The sequence below is a fragment of the Silurus meridionalis genome, chromosome 5 (assembly GCF_014805685.1).
Source record: "Silurus meridionalis isolate SWU-2019-XX chromosome 5, ASM1480568v1, whole genome shotgun sequence".
NCBI lineage: Eukaryota > Metazoa > Chordata > Actinopteri > Siluriformes > Siluridae > Silurus > Silurus meridionalis.
In genome coordinates, this window is record NC_060888.1 from 1,399,392 (window position 1) to 1,426,264 (window position 26,873).

At 36.9% G+C, this 26,873-nt stretch overlaps 1 protein-coding gene and 1 long non-coding RNA gene across 4 annotated transcripts in view; one reads left to right on the forward strand and one right to left on the reverse strand.

The window, feature by feature from the left end:
* Window positions 1–26,873, reverse strand: part of lingo2 (leucine rich repeat and Ig domain containing 2) — a 232,002-nt gene that overhangs the window by 77,392 nt on the left and 127,737 nt on the right. The window contains exons 4-5 of one of the 3 annotated variants that reach the window (XM_046850347.1): window positions 22,602–22,638; window positions 6,952–7,036 (exon numbers count right to left, since the gene is read on the reverse strand). The gene's annotated coding sequence lies outside the window, so the exon portion shown is untranslated. Of the gene's footprint in view, window positions 1–6,951; window positions 7,037–10,826; window positions 10,849–22,601; window positions 22,639–26,873 lie in introns of those variants that run through there. The other 2 variants (XM_046850350.1, XM_046850348.1) reach the window with 2 other exon arrangements.
* On the forward strand, window positions 8,258–16,023 carry LOC124386484. Its single transcript, XR_006925933.1, has 2 exons — window positions 8,258–8,566; window positions 15,363–16,023. It is a non-coding gene; the product is annotated as an uncharacterized LOC124386484 (long non-coding RNA).

The following is a 26,873-nucleotide window of genomic DNA, read 5'->3' on the forward strand; positions in this document are numbered from 1 at the left end:
GTGTGTGTGTGTGTGTGTGTGTGTGTGTGTGTGTGTGTGTGTGTAAACTTAAACATACTTGTTAGTGTTGTCTTTCTTTCTTTGTTCTATCATGAAAACACATATTAGTAGTCTCCTAATTATTAATTCAATCTATTTCACAGCTCATCATGCTGATTGGTCAGGTTCAGGGTGATGGGCGGGGTTTAGGGTAATATTTTCTGTTTTTTCCAAATTTTATTTGCCTAATTCATTTTTCATGAAATGAGGTGAAACTTGATAAACATGGAGCTGGGAAAACAATTCCAATGCTAATTATGTCCAACACAGAATCATTCCAGAATTATTCCAGAATCTTTCCAAATCTTCACTTCATTCACTAATTATCCAGAGAAGACAAAACGATCCTGATGGAGCAAAGCAGGTCCATATGCTACAACCACTTCATCTGGACACACAAGCAATACACCAACACAAACACCACTTTAACTGGCTATACAACCCACACAAAAACACACACTATTTTTACTGAACACACAACTTTCACAAAACACACACTATTTCAACACTATTTCTACTGAACACACATCTTCCACAAAACACACACTATTTCAACTGAACACACAACTTCCACAAAAACACACTATTTTTACTGAACACACAACTTCCACAAAACACACACTATTTCAACACTATTTCTACTGAACACACATCTTCCACAAAACACACACTATTTCAACTGAACACACATCTTCCACAAAAACACACACTATTTCAACTGAACACACAACTTCCACAAAACACACACTATTTCTACTGAACACATATCTTTCACAAAACACACACTATTTCTACTGAACACACAACTTCCACAAAAGACACAATATTTCTACTGAACACACAACTTCCACAAAACACACACTATTTCTACTGAACACACATCTTTCACAAAACACACTATTTCTACTGAACACAACTTCCACAAAAGACACAATATTTCTACTGAACACACAACTTCCACAAAAACACACACTATTTCAACTGAACACACAACTTCCACAAAACACACACTATTTCTACTGAACACAACTTCCACAAAACACACACTATTTCAACTGAACACACAACTTTCACAAAACACACACTATTTCAACACTATTTCTACTGAACACACAACTTCCACAAAAACACACACTATTTCAACTGAACACACAACTTCCACAAAAACACACACTATTTTTACTGAACACACAACTTCCACAAAACACACACTATTTCTACTGAACACACATCTTTCACAAAACACACACTATTTCTACTGAACACACAACTTCCACAAAAGACACAATATTTCTACTGAACACACAACTTCCACAAAACACACACTATTTCTACTGAACACACATCTTTCACAAAACACACTATTTCTACTGAACACACAACTTCCACAAAAGACACAATATTTCTACTGAACACAACTTCCACAAAAACACACACTATTTCAACTGAACACACAACTTCCACAAAACACACACTATTTCTACTGAACACACAACTTCCACAAAACACACACTATTTCAACTGAACACACAACTTCCACAAAACACACACTATTTCAACACTATTTCTACTGAACACACAACTTCCACAAAACACACACTATTTCAACTGAACACACAACTTCCACAAAACACACACTATTTCTACTGAACACACAACTTCCACAAAAGACACAATATTTCTACTGAACACAACTTCCACAAAACACACACTATTTCAACTGAACACACATCTTCCACAAAAACACACACTATTTCAACTGAACACACAACTTCCACAAAACACACACTATTTCTACTGAACACATATCTTTCACAAAACACACACTATTTCTACTGAACACACAACTTCCACAAAAGACACAATATTTCTACTGAACACACAACTTCCACAAAACACACACTATTTCTACTGAACACACATCTTTCACAAAACACACTATTTCTACTGAACACACAACTTCCACAAAAGACACAATATTTCTACTGAACACACAACTTCCACAAAAACACACACTATTTCAACTGAACACACAACTTCCACAAAACACACACTATTTCTACTGAACACACAACTTCCACAAAACACACACTATTTCAACTGAACACACAACTTTCACAAAACACACACTATTTCAACACTATTTCTACTGAACACACAACTTCCACAAAAACACACTATTTCAACTGAACACACAACTTCACAAAACACACACTATTTCTACTGAACACACAACTTCCACAAAACACACACTATTTCTACTGAACACACATCTTTCACAAAACACACACTATTTCTACTGAACACACAACTTCCACAAAAGACACAATATTTCTACTGAACACACAACTTCCACAAAACACACACTATTTCTACTGAACACACATCTTTCACAAAACACACTATTTCTACTGAACACACAACTTCCACAAAAGACACAATATTTCTACTGAACACACAACTTCCACAAAACACACACTATTTCAACTGAACACACAACTTCCACAAAACACACACTATTTCTACTGAACACACAACTTCCACAAAACACACACTATTTCAACTGAACACACAACTTCCAAAAACACACACTATTTCAACACTATTTCTACTGAACACAACTTCCACAAAAACACACACTATTTCAACTGAACACACAACTTCCACAAAACACACACTATTTCTACTGAACACACAACTTCCACAAAAGACACAATATTTCTACTGAACACACAACTTCCACAAAAACACACACTATTTCAACTGAACACACAACTTCCACAAAAACACACACTATTTCAACTGAACACACATCTTCCACAAAACACACACTATTTCAACTGAACACACAACTTCCACAAAACACACACTATTTCAACTGAACACACAACTTCCACAAAACACACACTATTTCAACACTATTTCTACTGAACACACATCTTCCACAAAACACACACTATTTCAACTGAACACACAACTTCCAAAAACACACACTATTTCAACTGAACACATCTTCCACAAAAACACACACTATTTCAACTGAACACAACTTCCACAAAAACACACACTATTTCAACTGAACACACAACTTCCACAAAACACACACTATTTCTACTGAACACACAACTTCCACAAAAGACACAATATTTCTACTGAACACACATCTTCCACAAAAACACACACTATTTCAACTGAACAGACAACTTCCACAAAACACACACTATTTCAACTGAACACACATCTTCCACAAAAACACACACTATTTCAACTGAACACACAACTTCACAAAACACACACTATTTCAACTGAACACACAACTTCCACAAAACACACACTATTTCTACTGAACACACATCTTCCACAAAAACATACACTATTTCAACTGAACACACAACTTCCACAAAACACACACTATTTTAACTGAACACACAACTTCCACAAAACACACACTATTTCAACTGAACACACATCTTCCACAAAAACACACACTATTTCAACACTATTTCTACTGAACACACAACTTCCACAAAAACACACACTATTTCAACTGAACACACATCTTCCACAAAAACACACACTATTTCAACACTATTTCCATTGAACACACATCTTCCACAAAAACACACACTATTTCAACACTATTTCAACTGAACACACAACTTCCTCAAGTTCATTGTTTATCTCAGTGCTATAATGCTGACGAGAGTTTGAAATCCATTTTGCTATAAAAACACACCACCTTGTGAGTCAGTGCTAATTGGTGAGATGGTGCGATCTTGTGTTTGTGAACGTGAGAAAGATCCCTGCACTTTGCACATTGTTACAACGATAAAGCTCTGATGAAACATTGATGAACAATACAACATTAATCATGTTTGCTAATGAGTGTCAATAGTGCAACTAATTCTACGTTCACGTTAAACTGGATATCTTGTTTTTTTCTTTACGGTTTGTTCCTCCATCCACACTGTAATAACTTAATAATAATTAAGAACTGAGGAATTTAAAGCAATTCGTCAGTAAAGAGAGAAGAAAACTGAAAAACAGCATTTTGAAACAATTGTGTATTTTTGTTCATGTGATATATATATATATATATATATATAAAGTCTAATCTTGTTACTTAATCTGGTAACTTGCAGCTACCACTGCATCTCATCTCACATTTTTTCTGCTTTTGCTTAAAATCACATTGAGCTATGATTGAGATCATATTAAGATCAAAAGTAAAAAAATAATCAACACAGGTTATGAAATGATCGTTCTTTTTCTGTGCAAGTGCAGTGCAGGGTTGTGAGCATTTTCAGATGTTTCAGTCCAGACAAGCACAAATTTAGTGTTTTAAAATGTGGTCTTCAGATCTGCCAAGATTAATGTGGATGTAGCACAATTCTCTCTTTGCACATGCATGCAGGACACCTTGATTTTTACTGATGTGCAGAATTATTTATTCATCTATTCATGAGATTTAAACAAGCGGAGGCTCTCCAGACTCCACACCCCGAACATCAGTGACAAGAACAGCCTTATTGTTGCTTTAACATGAAACATCATCATTAGATCATGTGCATGACTACATTTATTTATCTACATTGTATCTCAGAGATGTAGCAAAACAACAACTATGTGCTGGGCAAAGCGATATAAACCCATGTCTATGGTTAAAAGGTATCTTCTGCTCTCATCCAGCCAAACATCGTCCTGCACAGTTTCTGGATTTTATTCTCAACCTAGTTTCAAACTTCCAATTTCAATCCATAAAGGTAACTTTCAAGCATCAATAATATTTATTAAGGTTTTTTTTAATAGTTGGAGCCATTTGACATTTATGGTATTATTTTTACTTGAGCATCATTTAGCAGTTTGGGGAACCTGGCTCAGTTTTAAGAACTTCCTCCAAACATCTTGTTCCCTTGAACTCACACATTAGACACCTCGAACAAGATTCTGGATTAAGGACCTGCTTCTGCTGCATGTCATTTCAGAGTCTGGAACTTTTCCCAGGAAGTAGTTCTAACTCTATAAAACTGTAGTAAGTGGGAGATACCGGGGCCTCTGTGCCATTCATTACACCATGCAATCTGTTGCGAATGCTAATCAGCTAGCCAGTCTGGCCAGTCCCGTATTCATTTGTTCTGATCAAGACCAAAATACAAAATTTGAAGGCAAGTGTGGGTTTTTAAAAGACTTCTTGACTTTAAACTTCACCATGCTTGAGGGCTGAAATCCTTCATTAACAAACAACAAAAAAAACATGCTCTTATTATTTAATGAATGAAAAAATTTAAATGAAATAAAAAAATAAAGGATTAGCAGCATCTTGTGGATCTTGAAACCTCTCAGGCTTAAAAATTTCTAAATATTTTAAATTTTTCCCTCTTTTAGATTGTTGCTTTGCATTTATGTGATATTTATCAAGCGATATCCTTTGATCTAGGATAAGATCCCCAGACATAAAATTAGCCATGATGCCCTCACAGGAAAAATATTGATTTGATATCTAAGGTGCATCGATCGCCGAAGGGCAACAAGCAGAAATACGGGCCTCATTATTCCCTCTTCAGAATGGTAGTTCTTTTTGAGCATGTAAAATTGCTACTTTTAGTCTTACAATGGCTGTGTTTTTCTCATCTAGATCTTCAGGTGTAAAACAAGAAAACATCCATTGTATGAATGTCTGATTATAGTGAAATGTGTGCAGTAATGTTTAAAAAACGCTTTGAGTGAAAAAAGAGTATCCTTCAAAGATCACAATGTGAATGATCTTCCATTAAAAAAATATATAAATAAATAAAGTTCAAGTTACTGCATACCTCCACTAGTGAATGTGTGTACAGATTAGAGAGATAGAGGGAGGGGGAAAGGAAAAAAAAAAAAAAAGAGAGAGAGAGAGAGAGAGAGAAACAAAGAGATCTTTCCTCTCAGATGTTCTCCATCTCTGATGCAATCCACTGTAACTCCAGACCACTGATATTTACAGTCATCGAGATATGAGTCATAAAATCCAAAAACACGAGTTCTATTGTAAACACCGTGACCCTGACCACCCTGGAAATGATTCATTTCCAATTACAGCAGGTCCCAAAGCCATGCAATGAACAACAAATCAGTTCCTGTTCTTATTAGATAAAGCATACTGTAGCATGTTATAGCAGCTATAAACAGTCTTTCCCTCTACTGAGGATAGAGTATATACAGCATTTAGTTTATAGAGAGGAATGTACAGAGCATGTAGAGTTTATAGAGTGTATGGTTTGTGTATATTGTGTAGAGTATAAAGAGTGTATAGAGTGTGTAGCGTTTCTAAAGTGTATATAATATATCTAGATAGAGTCTAGATAGTGTATACATTTTATGCATCTAAATGATATACATTGTATAGAGTATCTAGAGGATATAAGCAATGTACAAAGTATCTACAGTGCATAGAGTATCAAGAGGATATTGTATAGAGTCTAGAGTGCATGTAAAACATACAGCATATCTAGATATAAAGATCTATATATCTAGATTATATATTTTGCATGTGGTATTTGGAGTGTATAAAGAATCCAGAGTGTATTCACTGTATGGAGTATCTAGAGTATCTAGAGTATATAGAGTATCTATAGTGCATACAAAGTGTATAGAGGGTTTATGATGTATAGAGTGTACTGAGGAAGTCTAAAGAGTATCTAGAGTGATTCCTTGCGTAATAGAGTGTATAGAGTTATAGATTACTGCACAGTGTGGAGGATGTAAAAGTGTATATAGAGTATATATTGTATATTGTGTACAAAGTGTACTGTATATTGTGTATATATTATATATAGAGTGTAAATCACGTATTGAGTGTGTATAGAGTGTGAAGATCATATAGAGCATGTTTTTTTCATAACAGCTGTGTTCGTTTTTAGTTTTCTTCTGACGTACCACATAGAAGAATGATCATTCTTTCAGCCATGCCGTAGTTTCCTGCTCATCAGTAATTTCACTTTTCCTCAGTCAGTCTTTAGATCTGAAAATGGAAAATAGGAAGTGATGTTATTATAAGAAGTATAAAAAAAAAAACGATGTAAGAAAAAATAAGTGAAGAAAAAACAATTATTAGGCAACAAGACAAAAATTCATGTTGAATGTTACATATTTATTCTTGAAAATATGGAAACAGAGCTGGGCTTGTTATACTTTTTGCAGGAATTTTAATGCAGGCAATTTGTGTTTTTTAATTATTTTTTATTTATTTATTATTTATTTATTTATTTATTAATTTATTTATTTATTTGATCAGAAGGACTGGCTGTAACCTGGAGAACTTACAGATGACTTGCTTTTGTTTCTTATTAATTTTTCATTGGAGAAACTGATTTGCTGGGATTTAAAAAGAAAATCAGGTCACTTGATGAAATCATTATCCAGTGGACAAACTCAATGACATCTCAATCCTATAGTCAGATGGTGTGTGCGTGTGTGTGCGTTTGTGTGTGTGTGTATGTATGTGTGTGTGATTTCTATGTAGCCTGAATAAATCACATCTTTCTCTCACTCTCTTGCCCTCGGTACGTCTGAGAAGAAAGACACTAATGAGGCTCTCTGAGTGGGCCAGTAGAAGACGGAGGACAGAGACACGGGGCATTATGCAAACACTAGCTCTGAATTGCTAATGAAAGCTGCTGAGGATGAACCAGACGGCGGAGAAATGGATCACTTGAACTACAGAAGGAAAGAGAAAGTTTGATTTTGGACACGAGTGTAAAATTGAGTTTGACAGTGAGGTCTATTAGCATCCTGTTAAAGGGCAATAAATTCCCTCTGGTTTCTTACATATTTCACTGATCCTCCCTTTGTTAATATCTGCTTTTTAAGATTCAGTCAGTAATATCCTGTGTAATGATCTCTTCGCTAAACCATATTCCTTGAGATTCTTTGGGTAAGAATTCTTCATTTAGATCCCTTGTAAAGACCTACTCTTTGAAATCCTCCTCATTGAGATCCACTTTTATGCTTGGCTTGTCTTAGTCCCTCATTAAACCCAACTCAATTAGATCCCATGATTAAGATCCACTCATTAAGATCCAATTGTTTCAATCACATCATTAAGATCCTCTTGTTTAGATCGTTTATGATCATTGATGACCTTTTCTTCAAATCACTTTTTTCTTAATTAATTTGAAACCTTATTAAAAGATCCCTCACTGAGATTCTGTTATTATCCCATAGTCATTTATCAATGTGCCTTTGCTAGGATCACCTTTTAAAAACCCACTTGTCAAGATCTTTATTATGATTTTCTCATGACGATCCCATCATTAAGATCATATCAATAAGATCTCTTCAATGAGATCCCTTTAATAAGATTCCTTAATTAAAAGTCCCTCATTGAGGTTCCTTTGATAACATCCCTTTATCAAGATTTTCTTATTAAGCTCCCATTATTAAGATCTCCTCATTAAGATCTTCTTATTAAGATTCCTACATTGAGTTCTTATTTGAGATTACCATGCTAAGGATCCTCTCACTGGATTTCCTGCATTAAGGATCTTGTTCTGTAAGTGATCTCCTCATTAAGACCCACACTTTTACATCACTATCGTCAGATAACCTCAGGAAGCTCTTTAAGGTCACTTATTGGTTCCCTCCTCATTATGATCACATTTTAAGGATCCAGTGGTTAAGACCCTGTGATGAGATCATTCCAATCCTGTAGCTTATTTCTGTAACCAATATCAAACAATCTGAAAAGTAAAAAAATTTTGTTCATTCTGTTTTAGCGTGCTGAGGAACGCTTCATATTTCATCAAGGTTATGCTCTTTATGAATTATAGACATTACTTTCACAGGGTCTTGTAGCACACGTAACACTGAGGCGACCTCACAGTCCTCCGATATAAATTACATCCATATCAGGCAGATTTTTACCGAATCCTGAGTAATGCTCGACTGCTTTTTCACCCGCCATGAAATTCCTGTGAATTACAAATGATACTTTGCTTTATGATTAAAATCTTCTCTACTTTCGAATGGATGCAGGATCCCATGCCATCCCATCGCATCGCATCACATCCCATCCATTCGCATCGCATCGCATCGCATCCCACCCCATCCTATTCCATCCCATCGCATTGCATTTAATCCCATCCCATCGCATCGCATCGCATCGCATCGCATCGCATTCTATCTCATCCCATCCCATCACATCACATCTTCCCCCATCGAATCCCATCCCATCCTATCGCATCCCATCCCATTCCATCCCATCCCATCCCATCCCATCCCATCCCATCATCCCATCCCATCACATCTTCCCCATCCCATCCCATCCCATCCCATCCCATCCCATCCCATCCCATCTTCCCCATCCCATCCCATCCCATCCCATCCCATCCTATCCATCCCATCCCATCCCATCCCATCACATCTTCCCCATCCCATCCCATCCCATCCCATCCCATCTTCCCCATCCCATCCCATCCCATCCCATCCCATCTTCCCCATCCCATCCAATCCTATCGCATCCCATCCCATCCCATCACATCTTCCCCATCCCATCCCATCCCATCCCATCCCATCCCATCCATCCCATCCCATCTTCCCCCATCCCATTCCATCCCATTCCATCCCATCCCATCCCATCCCATCACATCTTCCCCCATCCCAATCCATCGCATCGCATCCCATCGCATCGCATCGCATCGCATCGCATCGCATCGCATCCCATTCCATCACATCACATCTTCCTCGAGAGACTTGACTGTTCTGTTGTGACAGCGCGTCTTTATCAGTTCATCGTATTCTTTTAATCGTGTTTTTTCAGTTCATTAAAAAAAAACTTACAGTATTTTACAGTAATTAATATTTACACCTTTCTTACTTCGATGTGTGTCATTAAAAATAAGCTGCAGAAAACTTGCTTTATTTAGCAAGGAGAAAAAAGAGAAGAGAGAGAGAGAGAGAGAGAGAGAGAGAGAGAGAGAGAGAAGAAAATGTTGGCTGTGTGTTTGTAGCTTTTAATATTTGTATTTCATTCAGTACTGAGTTTATACAACTGTCTTGTAGCACACACACACACACACACACACACACACACACACACACACACACACACATATATATATATATATATATATATATATACACTTTACTCCCTCTTCTGTCCTTCTACTATTTTTTTATTTTTCCAATCATTCCTTCCAGCCCTTCCTTCTTTCTTTCTTTCTTTCTTTCTTTCTTTCTTTCTTTCTTTCTTTCTTTCTTTCTTTCTTTCTTTCCTTCCTTCCTTCCTTCCTTCCTTCCTTCCTTCCTTCCTTCCTTCCTCCTACTCCCCACTTCTTCCTTCCTTCCTCTTTGAAACAGCTCAATGACTCTTTCATTCTAAAAGAAGTAGTCAGTCAGTCAAATTTAAAATGTAGTTTATTTTCCCTCAAGCTCTAATCTGGATTCTTCACCTGCAGGAATCATCAATAAATGGATCATTTTATTCTTCCTCTATTAGGAATGGAACAACAAATAGCTTCCTGTTTTAGAACTGAAACAGATGTTGTGGTTTTAGAGCTGATCACACTGCTGCTGCTGATTCTGTTTCACTGCAGCCAGTAAACCCTTTCCCCTGAACTCCACACCTCATATATCTGAACTCCACACATCATATTTCTATACTCCATACGTCATATTTCTGAACTTTGTAAACCTTATCGTCGTAAAAATCTTCCATATAAGAAATAAACACAAATGAATAGTTAATGACGTTTCAGAGAAACAGCACGTGATGAAAGTGAAACTCTTCACCCTACAGAACTGATTTATTATACCAAACCAAGAGATCTGAAGATCAATGTTTGGCTCATGATCCAGCAATAGATGGATGGATTTTCCTCTCTTCTTGTTCTCATATCACTGATAGAGAGAGAGAGAGAGAGAGAGAGAGAGAGAGAGAGAGAGAGAGAGAGAGAGCATTAAAAGTCTGGGGTCAGAAAGGGCACAGTGAGAGCTGCATTGATTTCTGCCCTGGGAAATCATCTCAAAGCAGCACAACTCAACTTCCTCAACAGCAGCTTTTTCCATCGCACTTCTGCGTTCATGATGAGAATTTTGGAATGCAGAGAGAATATTATGAAGAATGGCTTCAGATATCCAGAGTCACAGGCAGCCGAGAGAAAGAAAAAGATAAATGGTGAGGAAATTATTTTTTTGTAGCTGCTGTCACAAAAGTGGGAACAGGAAGTGGCCCATGTGTCTGTCTGTCTGTCAGATTGTCTGTCTGTCTGTCTGTCTGTCTGTCTGTCTGTCTGTCTGTCTATCTATCTATCTATCTATCTATCTATCTATCTATCTATCTATCTATCTATCTATCTATCTATCTATCTAGTGTTAACCAATCACAAACAAATGTATATTTGCCATGAACCCACCCCCCGAAAACTGCGAGCGTTTGCTGTGGTGTTCACAAGCTTCACTCCTAAATCATCATCTCCTGCAGGGAACTCCATGTCATCTCCGAGAGAGAGAGATCTGAACATACACAGATGGGCATAAGTATTGGGACACCTCAGCCAAAAACTTTTGGCCATATGTTGTATAATGTGTGAAGGAGTAAGCCTTTAGACAAACTGATGTCTTTATACTTTTCATTATGAATATGTCTGCTATACAAAATAGCTTTAAATGAAGAAACAAACAGACAGAAATATAATTGAATAGTTTCTAATTATTATTCAGCTCTGTATTTCACATGAAGAGGAAATCAGGTCAAGTGGAACGTGAAGAACGTAAGATGCTAAATAAGTCTGTGTTGTTGATGTTGAGAATTTGCTGCTCTATGCGTTTATTTACATTGGCAGTAAATAACTCAGAACATGCGTGTCCATACTGAAGTTTCCGAGCAGAAAAAAAGCTGAAAGTTTATCGTTATTTGTCGATAATGTGAAGGGAATCGTGAGGTCACGGAGACCGGAGCATCTAATGCATTCAGATCAGATGCATAAAAACATTGTTCTGTTTGTGAAGCCAATCTGACCTTGATCTTAAAAGATCTTTCAATTTTATATATTTATTTTTTTGTATCTTCTCGAGTGCGAGATCACGTCCTCATGACGCTAAAGAGTTGAAATTACAATTCTGTCGAGGAGGTCAGGGGGAAGGTCGCGTCTCAGCCGCGTTTGATGTGGAGATTCATCATGGGTTCAGAGACAAAACATCAAAACGTGACTTTTTTTCTATAAAACTTTTTGTTTGGAAAGGTAGAAGGATGAGGTTTATGTACTGCAGCTTCGATGATGAAAATGTTTCTAATCACTAAGTGGTAATTTGGGTATAAAAGAAACATAAGGGAATGAGTTTTGGAAAAGGGAATGAGTTTTGTGTGGTTCCACTTCATGAATATGCAGTATGGGAGTGTTTCTATGCGAAGATACGAAGAAACAGGCAGCTTCATTTATTTTGATTAATAAAAGAATTAAAAATAAAAACATAAAAGTCAGAAACTGCAGATAAAAGTGTCAGAAAACAGACAAAAAAATAGATACAGTATATATCGCTAAATGTTAACAATGTGATTTTTCGGCTAAAAAGTGTGCATCGGGTACAAATTTGCATTTTTTTACATATTTGCATTGGTAAAAACTATTTGTTTATATATATATATAGTACTTTTCTGGCTTCTAGAAACAGCTAGCAAGATTCTAATAATTAGCGCAGACTAAACCGCACACCGGGGGGTCTGACTGTATAAGTTAATGAAGTGTATTTAACTGGATGAACATGAACATTCCCATGATTGTGTTAATAATCAAAAAACAATTAGAGATTTTTCCAGAAGCAAGAGACATCCGAATGAGAATATTTTCAAAACTGATTGGATTAATTCATACAGTAGACGTACCCTAGGATTGTGTCTATAACTAAAGAATGGCGTGTTGAAAACATCTAATATAATCATTATCTCATTAGTCATGACTTGTTTTCTAAAACCTGCCAGACATGGTTTTATTTGTCTTCAAAAGGCAGAAACACGTTTCTCCAAATGTTCTACATGCCATATGGTGAGATTCATTAACACATATGATCTCTGCTCCTAAAGTAACATTCGGGCCGACGTAAATCACACAGCAGGTGATACATTATTAACCTATCTGCATTTACTCTCCCATACTTTGCTCTTTAAGGTGGAGAAAAAAAACGCCTTGTGATTATAATGGAAATTCCCTGAAATGAAAAATGTGTTATGTTTCTCTCTTCCTGAGACGCTGTAAATAAATATACAGCATGTCAGGTGTTAATAAGGTCACACTCCTGTTTTCACTTTTACTGAACCCACGGCTAAAACACACAACAAACTGCGATTCTAAGGTCCTGATTCGTGTCTGTAATTTCAGCACGAGGGACATCAGCGTGCTGATGAGTTCTGGATTGTGATTGGTCCGATTGGTTTTCGCTGACAGTAGCGTGGCTGGGAATCACGTGGTTATGTTAGTGTCCTTGTTATATAATAGTATGTTAACTTTTCAGTAGTCGCAGGTTTTTTAGGTCCATGTGCTCAGGTGACGCAGCAAATAAGTTTTTCAACATATTTCTAAGACCAGAGGAGTTTATGAAACTTATTAAAAAGGAAGAGAGAAAAAGAGGCAGTTCAGACAAGGACTACTTACAGTTGCTATAGCATAGCATAACATGGTTTAATGTTGCATAACCTAACATACAGTAGCATTCAATGAAATAACATACCATAACCTCACCTGACGTAACTCAGCCTGGCATAGTGTACCATGAAATGGTGTAATGTAAGATATCATGTAATAATATAAAACAATGAAGCATAGCAAACAATAAAGTAACACTGTAATTGAATGTACTGTAGCATGTATTAATATAACTTCACTTAATACACTGTAACATGATATAATGTAACATAACGTTGCCTAACATGACAAAGCATAACATAATTTAACACACTGTAAGAATGCAATATTATGTAATGTGACATAAATTGACAAAAACAACGTGACTTATTGTAACATATCATCATGTAACATAACATAACTAAAGGTAACATATGAGGTGGTAACAAAAAGTTTGAGACTCGCTCTGTTTACAAAACAGTACGTTATTCGTCTACATTTCCACACTATCGTAACAATGTAGCACCATAATATCAGGGAGTATAACTAACAATAACATAACCCAATGTAATGTAACATAACATAATGTAAAGTAACAGTATGTAACGTGACATTAATAATAATTATAAAAAATACCACACGTTTTTATCACTAATGAAAACTTTGCTGTAGTATAAAATTAACATGCTGGAAATCCTGCCATTGATTTTTTTTTTCTTCTCTTAAAAAACAACCAAAAAATTCATTGCTGTTTGGTCCTTAAAGACCAGAGCTGTAGTAATAAAGGGAAATTATATCCAGGTGTGTTAGCTCCACAATGTTCTTCCATTATAACGCTAAAAGCCCAGCCATTTTCTGTTGAAATGTGTGTGTGTGTGTGTGTGTGTGTGTGTGTGTGTGTATATATATATATATATATATATATATATATATATATATATATATATATATATATATATGGTGTGTGTATATTAAAGCAGCAGGATAAAATGGGTGAAATGGAGCTTGGGTGCATCTCAGCTGTAGTTTTAGTGCTTTTACTGTGTTTGCAGTATTTCAGGTCAATGCTGCTGGGGCCTGTTCCTTCTTTATTAGCAGGGTGTGAACAATGAGCCATGCTAGTTAATAGCGAGACCCCGAGAGCTGCCGAGGGAGTGCGGGAGCTGGCGAAATGACAATCAATAGCCACACTTCATTTAGTTTATGTCCATCTGCTCCTCACTCCGCCGTAGTAACTGTTTTTTTTTCTTCCCTCTCACCAAACTGCACTCGCAAACGACTCCTCGAAGCCGAGTGTGTTTATTTAGCGTGTTTAGCTTGGCACCTGGCCCACATCGCTACCTTCATCGATAAAGGAGACGACGCCTTAGCAGGGGCTGAAAGAAGGTGAAAGAGTTCAGGGCGTGGATTTATTTTTTTTTCTCCTCCATGAAACAAAGAAGCGAAGCAGCTTGGCTCAGCAGAGGCTCAGCAGCCGACACTACGCTTTATTTACTGTGAACGCTGTGGAACGCTATCTAAAGGAAATATATTGCCTCGTTCTTGTTCGGTCACTGTGTAAAATCATTAGATTGAGTTCTTTGGACTTGAACATTTTTTCTTCTTAAAAAGCAAAACATAGCACACGTTCCATTTCTCCACATCTACAGGAATGCTTAGAATAAAAGATTAAAGTATGGTGCTTTTTTTTTCGCTTGACATTTGTTTAACTGCTTGTTTTTATCTTTATAGAAGGTGGACTAATAAACTCCTGGACACCAACTAAACCTGGGAAAAACGTCATTATCTCTTCATTATTCTAAAGACCAAATGATCATCATAGAAGTGGAAGCTCAGTGTTTCAAATGCTGGAGTTCAAATCCCAAAACCAGTGTTTGAAGTTTTCACTGTTCTGGTCTTTGAACAAGAGTCTTAACCCTCACCTGCTCAGATATTTGTAAGTTTCTGATAATAATGCCAGAACAGCTGGTTATTCCAGCTGTGGATCAATCTGTACTTCTTAAAGACGGCTGATATTTTTGCAGATCTTCCAGCACTGAAGACACCGAACCGAAAGTACTGCAATTACAGACACTAATTCATGTTTACATTTTCTTCGTCAAACTTTATTTTAATACATTTTAATAAATACATCTGTACTTATTAAATGCAACACTTTCAGGGTGTTCTTTCACTGTTTACTCTCAATCTTCACCTCTTTGAATGGAGTTTTGTTTTGGTGCAGCATACAACTTACTTTTGTAAATCAAATGCATATTTTGTCATCTATGGATAATTGGTGTTTTTCACCATGACTTTAAAACACATCTGAAAAATCATGTTTTATTTTGTTACACTCGGTTTCAGTAAAGGATGGATGAATAAAGCGCAATGTCTGCAAAATGCAAGTCTAGAAACATCTGAGCAGACGTTTGTGTCCTGCTTGAGTCTTGGTGTTGCAGATGGATTCTTCAAGCACATGATGTTATTGTATACAAATAAACATAATATAAAAAACAATGGAATTTTGTAAGAATAAAACATCAATCACAGCAAAAATATCTACTGAACAGTTTCTACATGTTTTTTTTTTTTTTTTTGAGAACTGAGCAGGTTTCTCTAATGAGGTGACCCGTTTGCAGATCTGGTCCTGATTTGCTCTGTCGGGAACCATCTCCATAATCAGGCCATGCAATTGGTGTATGTGGGAAAAAAAGAAAACAAAAAAAAGGAAGAAAAAAAGAAAGGAAGCAAGAAAGAACAAAAAATGCTGCAATGGGTCAGGTCACTTACTCGCCTCAAAGCTGCACATCGCAATCAACTGCCAGTTAGAGATTCCTCTATACATCTGTTCTCCAGAACAATAATTTACTAAAGAAAAAAGACAAACACATTTCTCCTAAAACATCCCAAAACCACATTTAAGTACACTCCTAAATATTCTTAAAACACTCCACAAACATTTAAAAAAATTCTAAAGACTAAACACTCACAAAACACCCCAGAAACATCGAATAAACACTCCTGAAACAATCCTAAAACACTGAATAAACAATCATAAAACACAGAATAAACAATCCTGAAACACTAAATAAACACTCCTGAAACAATCCTAAAACACTGAATAAACAATCATAAAACACAGAATAAACAATCCTGAAACACTAAATAAACACTCCTGAAACAATCATAAAACACTGAATAAACAATCATAAAACACAGAATAAACAATCCTGAAACACTAAATAAACACCCCAGAAACATTCCTTTACACTCCTAGAAACTCATGAAACACCACAGAAACACTCCTAAAACCTAGAACATTTCAGAAATACTCTCTAAACATGCTTGAAACACTAAATAAACACACCCTAAACACTCCAGAGCAACTCCTGAAACACCAACTTAACACTACTGGAAAAACTAAAACACAAATCTCTCAAATTTAATTATCAAACTGACAACAGACTCCAGAAAGCGATCATAAAACACATTCCTGAAGCAGTGAATAAACACTCCTGAAACACTCCTGAAACACTCCTGAAATACCCCTAAATTGGCGAGAAACACTCCAGAAAGAACTCCTGAAACAACCCCAGTAAAATACATTCCCAAAACCCTCCAGATAAAACACTCCTGAAGTGACAGTATTACCACCACACTATTGATTATTGTTAATACCTTTATATTTATCTTACAATCAAATGAGAAAAACATGTTTACGGCTATTTAGATTTAAGAAAATTACTATTAATAATACAATGAAGAAGAAGAAGAAAAAGAAAAAAAAGAAAAATTAAGAGAAGAAGAAGAAGAAGAAGAAGAAGAAGAAGAAGAAGAAAAGAAGAAAAAGGTAGAAGAAGAAGAAGAAGAAAAGAAGGAAAAGAAGAAGAAAAGAAGAGGAGGAAGAAAGAGAAGAAGAAGAAGAAGTGGAAAATAAGAAGAAAAGAAGGAGAAAATAAGAAGAAAAGAAGGAGAAAATAAGAAGAAAAGAAGGAGGAAGAAAGAGAAGAAGAAGTGGAAAATAAGAAGAAAAGAAGGAAAATAATAAGAAAAAGTAGAAGAAAAGAAGAAAAAGGTAGAAGAAGAAGAAGAAGAAGAAGAAGAAGAAGAAGAAGAGAAGAAGAAAAGTAGAAGAAAATAATAAGAAAAAGTAGAAGAAAAGAAGAAGAAAAAGAAGGAGAAAATAATAAGAAAAAGTAGAAGAAAAGAAGAAAAAGGTAGAAGAAAAGAAGAAGAAAACAAGGAGAAGAAAAGAAGAAGAAGAAACACCAACACGTTTAATATAAAAAATTTTATTTTCTACTATTTTCTACTGCTCATTAAAATCTCTCACTAATGAATTATTTCGGGGCCCTTTGCTTTGCTTAATTGATTTTAATTTTTTTCAGTATTTTTCTGGAATGGAGCCTGGAGTTTATTACCAACACAAATTAATTGTAATATTACACCACATTAACACTGTGAGGGAACAGCTTTGCGTAATTTCACAGCCACTACAGGTATAACAACCCGGCCATTTTACACACACACACACACACACACACACACACACACACACACACACACACACACACACACACACACTGTTACAGAAGACACAGTACTAAAACAGAACTCATTCCTGATGCTCGTCACTTAAGTTCTCAGTCTGCATCCTGGATCTGATCCAAAAAGCCACATGGACGCTTTGAACACTGATCTAGAACTTATAAATACTTGTTAATATTTTTGCATACTGCTTTTTAAACACCTACATGGAAATGATGACCAGCAGCAACAAGCTGAGAGTCAATTTACCAAATAAACACAACTCGAGTGAATTCAACTTCCTCTGCATCTAACATTCAGGAGCTTCGTGCAATGGTGTGAGTTTACACCAGCATATTAACTTCCCAATCAGCCCTGGATCAAATCCCTCTCTGAGATGAACACCAGAGATAAGTCACAGCATGGCCACACACACACACACACACACACACACACACACACACACACACACGCGCACACAATTATCCAGCACATTTAATGATGCATTTTACTCACTGTGTTAAAACTAATTAAATGATGTCTGTCTAAACAAATTCCGAATGTACAGAATGCTCTGTTTACTTTATTTATCTGTTTCCACATGATCAGCTTCAAAACAGTCCCCTTACACAGCAATACAGAGCTCCCAGTGTTCTTCTGGAACGTGTCCTGGAAGTTTTCTTTTCTAAGCGTGTCAAACGCCTTCTGTCATTCGCACCAGATCTCTGCAACAGTGTCAAAAAGCGACCTTTGAGATCCATCTTCATCTTTAGGAAGAGGGCGAAGTCCGCAGTAGCCAAATCTGGCGAGTAGAGTGGGTGCAGAAGTGAGATCATGTTGATTACGGTGAGAATCTCACGTGTGAGGAGTTCGGTGACAGGGAGCGCACATGATCAGAACATGATGATGTTCACAGGAGGATGTCATTGGCACAATGATTTATGAAGGTCAGTGCTCCCTGTGACTGTGCGTGCAGCCTTGTGCTACCATCTGCTGGTGTGATACAAAACTATTCTCAAAACGTTTTGATACCACCTCGAATGTTGCTAGGGGTGGGGCTTATGACACTTGACTTTTCCACCCATATGTGGTTCTTCTTCAAACACAATTGTAAATGACGTATTTGGACGTTGCATAAAATTCTCCATTAACATGAAATAGGAGACTGTTCCAGCATGACAATCTCCGCTTTGTGCAAAGCCTGATCCATAAAGATCTGCTTTCCATGGGTTGGAAGTGTGTGGAAGATCTCCTGCTATAGAGCTCCAACCCAACTGAACGCCTTTAGGAAAAATGTGAACAATAACTGCAGCCCAGAAGATTGGAGCTTATTATAAGACCAAATAGAGATACATGTGGAATGGGATGTTTTCTCCAGATAGTGTGTGTGGGGTTACTTATTAGTTCTAATTTAATTAACAAAGGCAAAACTGTCCCTGATCTGAAAGAGTGTGTGGGGAGATGAAGCACAGCACTGACACTGGAGACTCCTTATCTGCCATATATTAGTAAATCTGCCATATATTAGTAAATCAATCACCAAACAAGCTCCTGTTACTATAGAAACACCTTCTGACCAATCAGAATCCAGAATTCCACATCAGCATGGTGCTCAAGGATTTGATAAAATGTTGTTTGTTGGAAGGATTATCAGCCTCGATTTATACTAATCTGTCCTACAGGTCAATTAACACCAACATACACACACACAAATGCACACACACACTCCTAGCCCATGCTGAGTCTTTCGCTGCCTGCAAATGAGAGCAGCTGATCTAATAAAATATGACATTGAATTAATTAAATGGAGGACTAATAAAGAGTTCAGGTCATGTTTACAGCCTGTGTAACATTCACCTCCAGCACACAATGAATTTATGAGTCATTATGATCATCTCACATAACAAACAAGAAAGTCGGGACATCACAGGACCTTTTAACAGAACCTGTAGAGGCAAGGAATCATCTACACGTCTAACCTGACATCCAAGCAGAGGGCATTTATTTAAGGAGAAATCAGAAGTGAAAAAAATATCTCAAAAGATTTTACGATGAGAGTCGTTCAGCTTGAAGCTTATCTTTTTTAGTATGACCTTTTTTTCGATTAAGATACATTTTTATTTGTAGAGCACATTTAGCAAAAGATATTGTCTCAATGCAGCTTTATAGATTTAAAGACATTAGGATTTTGTAATGTATAAGATTGGTGCCTGCGTTTATCCCTAATGATTGAGTCAATAGTGACTGTGGTGAAAGAAAAACTCCCTGAGGAAGAAACCTTGAGAAAAACTCAGACTCAGAATCAAACCAATCCTGATCCTCAACACCGAATGTCCATTCATTACAGTTCCATCATTGTTGAGGCGCTGTTCAGTGATTGGTGCTGAAATGCAGAACTGTTCATGCAAACTGTGGTCATGAACACTTTGTAGCAGACTGTTGATATTAATTACAGTCCAAATCCATCCTTTGGTTTTTATTTGTTTTCATATTGCTCTTAATTAGACGAATAAAATTGCCAAATTAAAAAAAATTAATAAAGTTGGCAATGCAATGTGTATAGTGCTGAAAACATTTCTCTGTAACTCTTTCCTGTTCATTACTCAGAAATATGGAAGCGAAGAAGGTAAACAAACCCTCAACAAAGTAAGACTTTTTGGTTACACATGCCATTTACTGCCAAACTCCCCTGAATATCTTCACATCTGGTTTCTGTCTACAAAAAACTCCATCCATATTTGATTTGCTTCATTCAATCGATCAATCAGAGTCAAATCACTTTCTGAAGCAGACACACACCTCTGTCTCACCTTTCACATGTGAGTCTGATTATCATTTACCCACACAACGGTTATGATTGGCACCTTAATAGACTTCCTGTCGCTCCTGTTAATTAAAATCTTTTCCTTCTTCTTTTTCTTTGATCACTCTGCCCTGAACAACACCCTGCAGCTCTACCTCTGCCATGTTTTTTTACTGATGCAAATATCTTAAAAACTATGCATCACCATACAAATTGTATCTGACGCACACTTTCTTAAATCAATGCATCGCATCATTGATTTTATGTCGATGCTTCAAAGTGAATCAGTGAATCTCACCATCCAAATCCAAAATCAAGAATGTAATTTGGCAACCGACAAACCACATAACCAGGGCAAAGCAAGAAGAGAGATAAATGAAAACAGAAACACAGGTTTACAGGAAAACAGGGAATGCAGTGTGCTGAACGATGCTGAAAAAGAGTGAGCGAACGAATCTCTGACAGCTGAAATTATTTGTGCTTTCAGAGACACTCTAGTGATTGTGAGCTGCTTTATGTGCCACTGATAAGACAATGAGATATTAAGGACAATCAGGAAGTTCTAAAGTTGTAGGAAGTTTGGTAACAGGAAGTGTCCCCAGAAAACAAATAAAAAGTCGAAGCCCAATCCAGTAAATTAAGTTATGATCAGGTTCTGAAGAAACTTGAACATGTTCCTCTACGGTGCTTAAACTGGTGTAGGAGTAAAAGAAAAAAACAGGCTTTGTGTTTTTTTCAGCTCTTCAGCCTCCCTATTGTTCAGCAGAGGATAAGTTCAGAGGGTTAATGCCTATTTAACAAGCAATTAACAAAACAGAGGATGAATATTTTTTTCTCTTTGGGTGGTTGTTCTCAGCTCTGATGAACACTTAATTGCACCAGTTCTCCTGGACACATGTTGATGATGTCTTTGGATACAGGATCATTACATTTTCCTTTTACTTGAACTAGGAGACTCAAACCTGTTTCAGCATGACAGTGTCCCTGTGCACAAAGCCAGCTCCATTTAAGATCTGCTTTAAATGTGTTGGAAGATGTGGAAGATCTCCTGCTATAGAGATCCAATCCTATTAAACGTATAAATTGTGTGGTTCTAAAGACACAAATATTAAATGTTGCTATATGATGTTCAAGAAAGATCCCTGAACACTCAAAGATCTTTAACATTGGGTGATGTAATTAAGCAGAATCATCGTTAATAGCAGGAAATGTTTCCCAATTTGTAGCAATTTGTTCTATTTACAATCAAATAAAACTGTATTAAAAATGATCCAGTTAATCAACATATAATGATGTGAAATGTCCTAAAAAAAATGTGGTTTTCTGAAACTGTAAAGCGTAATGTCGGATTTCATGCAGAAACTTTTATAAAAAAATACAGCAGTTTTGTGACAAACCACTGAAACTTGAGACTCCTTCCCTAAACGCTACATAAATACATCGATCCTGACAGAAAACTCAATTAATCAGATTATTGTGTGAACGAGCTGTTACTATAAAAAAAAATTACATATTAAAACCTAAGATTTGTATCCGCCACACCTCTCGACCAATCAGAATCCAGAATTCCATCAAGGAAGTTATTCATTCATTCATCTGATAAAAAAAAAAAAAAAAAAAAAGAAAGGGCCACACCAGTACTAGATCATGTGACCTACCTGTGTGGGGTCCACTTGGTACGTCCTGTCTGACCTCCTGTGATCGAACATGTCAAAACACAAAGAAAATAAATAAATCGATATAAAAATATATAAAAATATAATGCGAACGTTTGCATTGAAATCTTGTGAGTCGGTGGAGAAGCCGAGAGAGATCACATCTTCCTCCGCTGCATGAGCACATCGGAGCTGAATTAATTTGTCATCTGGGAGCAGTAGGGCTTTACTCACTACACACACACACACACACACACACACACACACACACACACACTTGTGTTTGTGTGTGCACTCAGGAGCGTGTATAACCTGCTGCTCTATTTTTCGGTCTCTTTGTGTGTGTGTGTGTGTGTGTGTGTGTGTGTGTGTGTGTGTGTGTGTGTGTGTGTGTGTTCAGATCGGATTTCCGTCCTTTCTGAGCTTTTTTTTTTTTTTCAGGAGCCGGTGACTTGTGTGCAAATTAAATGGAGAGACAGAAAAATGTATAATTGATGCTGGAGGATGGAGTGTGTCGCTCACAGAGGCGGCTCAGGTTCCCACACAGGGTAATTAATCCACTGCAGGGAGCTGGACATGAATGGACCGAGGATGGCATTGCTGTCTCTCTATCACTATCTTTCTCTGTCCTCTCTCTCTCTCTCTCTCTCTCTCTCTCTCTCTCTCTCTCTCTCTCTCGATAGTGCACTACCTACACCAGCCTAAAAATAGGTCACCTGCCTAGGGCTTACCAATGAGTGTGTGTGTGTGTGTGTGTGTGTGTGTGTGTGTGTGTGTGTGTCTGTGTCTGTCTGTGTGTGTCTGTGTGTGTGTGTGGATACGGTTTTAAAAAACAGGCTACATTTACTGCTACATTTGCAGAGGAAGTACAGGTGATTTAAAGTCGGACTCTAGAGTCCAAATTCCACACGTGCACCAAGCTGCAGATCCGTATTCATGTGGTCTTAATCAAAAATCAAAGGAAGGGAATAAAAAAACAACATCTAGAAATAAGAAGCAGTAATAAAGCAGCTTGTCTGAAACTACTTCCAAATGCCTAATGTACAAACATATTTGGACACCTGTGTTTCCCACTCATATGCAGATAAATATATCTCTCAGATACGCATCCAAACACTACACTGCTAATTTAACCAATTAAGAGTGCTCGAGTGGCTAAAACAATAGGGTGATTTATATGTAAAAGATAAATAAATAATAAATAAAATAAGCAGAATAAATAAAATTCTTCTTCTAGATTTTTACTGAGCTGATCTGGAGGTTGTGTGATGACCTCATCCTGAATAAATCCAATCCAAAACAAGGATACAATCCAGAGGAGCACAAACCAGAAGTCCAGAAGAGACAGGATTATGACCGGCCTTTAAACACAGCAAGCGAATATCCCAGTGTAAAAATAAAAAAATAAAGATCTGTCGCCCTGGAGGACTGGATAAAGGGGTCCTTGGTGGCCAGAGGGTAGATCTCACCCCCCTCAGCGAAGTCTCACTATATACTGCTCATGAAGGTCAGAAAGAAATCAAGAATGAAGCCCTGAGAGTGATAATATCTGTTAGAGAACATGGTTGTCTACAGAGTCTGGAGTTTGGTTGCTGGGAAATCTTTTGAATAATAATCAGTCTACAACGTGGATGAAAAAACCTGAGATATATTTTTTTCAAGTTATATATTATATTGAGGTTTATTAATCCTAAATTATCTGCCATATGTTTTGTATTTTACAGAGAAATAACATGTATGCAGTTTTATTAGATAAAACCTGCCAACCCTGTAATCATTTCTGCTTTTAGTCACTCTTCTTGAGCCTTTGAGCAGCATGATTCCTGCCTCAATAAGCATCTAGAGTGCAATTTTCCTTTTTGACCACCAGGTGTAATCTGAGTTCATTAGTTAGTTAGTTAGTTAGTTAGTTAGCTAGTTAGTTAGTTAGTTAGTTAGTTAGTTAGTTAGTTAGTTAGTTAGTTAGTTAGTTAGTTAGTTAGTTCTTTCTTTGTCTCTCAGACACACAAATACACATGAAATGTTAATCAAGGTCAGTTCATGTCCTACATATATCCAACTAACAATATAATACCTATTAATTAATTATTTAATCAATTATTAAATAATTAAATACAACCAGATCTCTTGGTCTGGTCATTAGCATAATCACACCTAATTAGAATCAGCATTTCTTTCCATTATTACATTCTAATTGTTGTTAATTCCATACTCACACAATTTTCCCTTCTCAGTTACCCAGACACAGCTAACATGCCCCCTGAGACCATCCTTACATCTTCTCCCAGAGCATCCAGTAACTCAGAGACTGCTGGTTTTCCTGAAGTTCTTTCATGTAACTTTCTGACTCGGGTCACTCAATGGCGACTTTTTTGCTGCAGACAGAAATCTAATCAAATGCTTGTCTTTTCATTCGAGATGTCAGAGGGCTTTGGACCACATTATTTATGTAACTGCACACCCACACACCAGCTCAGGTCTCCAACTTGTTGTGTCCTGGTTCTTTTTTGATGCAACAAGCTCAGTTCCGCCTGGAAAGGTCTACAGAGGCACATCTGAAGACAATATATAGGATAAGAGATTTGTCTGACGATGTTTAATAGTTTTATACACTATGTTTTAAATCCATAAAACTTCTACATTTGCTGTTTTGGTGATAAGCATCGATCAGTGAGAAGATCGAAATGATACAAATTCAGTCTTTACTCATACACTCACTATAAAATGTAAAAAGTTGCTTGTAATTATTGTTTTAGGAGCGTGGAATGTCCAGGATTCAAATAAATAAATAGATATAAATCATATGTATTCAGACACCTGACCAAGTGGTTCTTCTCCAAAATTTCCTAACAAAGTTGAAGTCTTTGGATGCTATAGCATGAAAATTTGTCTTAATTTGAACTGGGAGTGCCCCTGTACACAAACCCAGCTCGATGAAGATCTGCTTTCCATGGGATGGAGTTGATGTCGTCCTGCAATTGAGCTCTATACTTATTGAGCACCTTTGGTATAAATCAACATCAGAACCTGACTTTAACACCGTTATTGCTGAATGCATCTCCACAAACTTCAAAATCTAGTAGAAAAGGAGCACATACAAAAAATATGGTCAGGTGTCCACAAACTTCTATCCAAAAAAGTGCAGTTTCTCCCTAATTTTCTTCTCTATACAAATTTTTAAAAGACGCATACTGTGACAGGAAGAGTACAAACCACGATTTCTTCTGTTTCTGAGGAAAGTATTTGTAAGTTTAAACTAAAATTGAGGAAACATCAGACCATGTGCAGGAGGAACCGCTGGGGTTAAATAGGATATGTTGATTTACTACATTTTATATATATGAGAAGGTATTAAAAAGTTTGCAGAATGACGGTGTAACTGGTGCTGTTCGGACCCACGTGCGTTCCCACATCTGCGATTTCATCATGGACAGCGAGTTAGAACAAAGAGCAAACGTGAGATTCTGCGTGGAACTCTGCAAATCTGCCACACTGACGTTTGACATGACATATGTTTGACATAAGGAAGACCTTCAACGAGCTCAACCGCCAAAAAATGTCAAAACCGTACGGCAACTCCTGCATGATGATCGTCTGAGAACAATCCACATGATCTCACTTCCACACCCACACTACTCACCAGATTTCACTCCTGTGGACTTTGTTCTCTTCCCGAAGATGAAGATGAAGCTCAAAGGTCAGAGATTTTACACCGTTTTGGAAATCCGGTGCAAATTGCAGAAGGTGCTTAAGATGCTTAGACAAGAAGACTGTGAGCACGGAATTACTGTACAAGGAAACTATTTCAAAGGTGATCATGTGTAAAGTTTCTTGTAAACAGATATTTTTTTTTAATGCCTTGTTTTTATGGCATTTGGCAGATTTCAGCATTTAGAATTCTTTTCATCTTAGTTTTTTATACTTCTGGCATTACAGGAAGGAAGTGTCCAGGGACTTGAACTCACACCCTTCTGAAAGAGTCCAGTGTGTCCAGAGTCCGATGAAATTTGACTTCCATCTGTCATACGATGTTAGAATTAATGCGTATGGATGAAGAAATGAACATTGCCTCACTTTTAAGCTGATTCTTATCCTCTTCTGCACGTCCTTTATTCATGACTGTGGGATTACTGTAATAAACCTCTCCAATCCCTTTGCCAATAAAGTTCTCCGATCCGAGGAGCTCTACTCTCCCTGACCCGAGTTCATTACAGAGCTGTTGTGTAAAGTGGGACTTGGGTTTGTCCGACTGAACTGACAGAGTTTAAACACAGC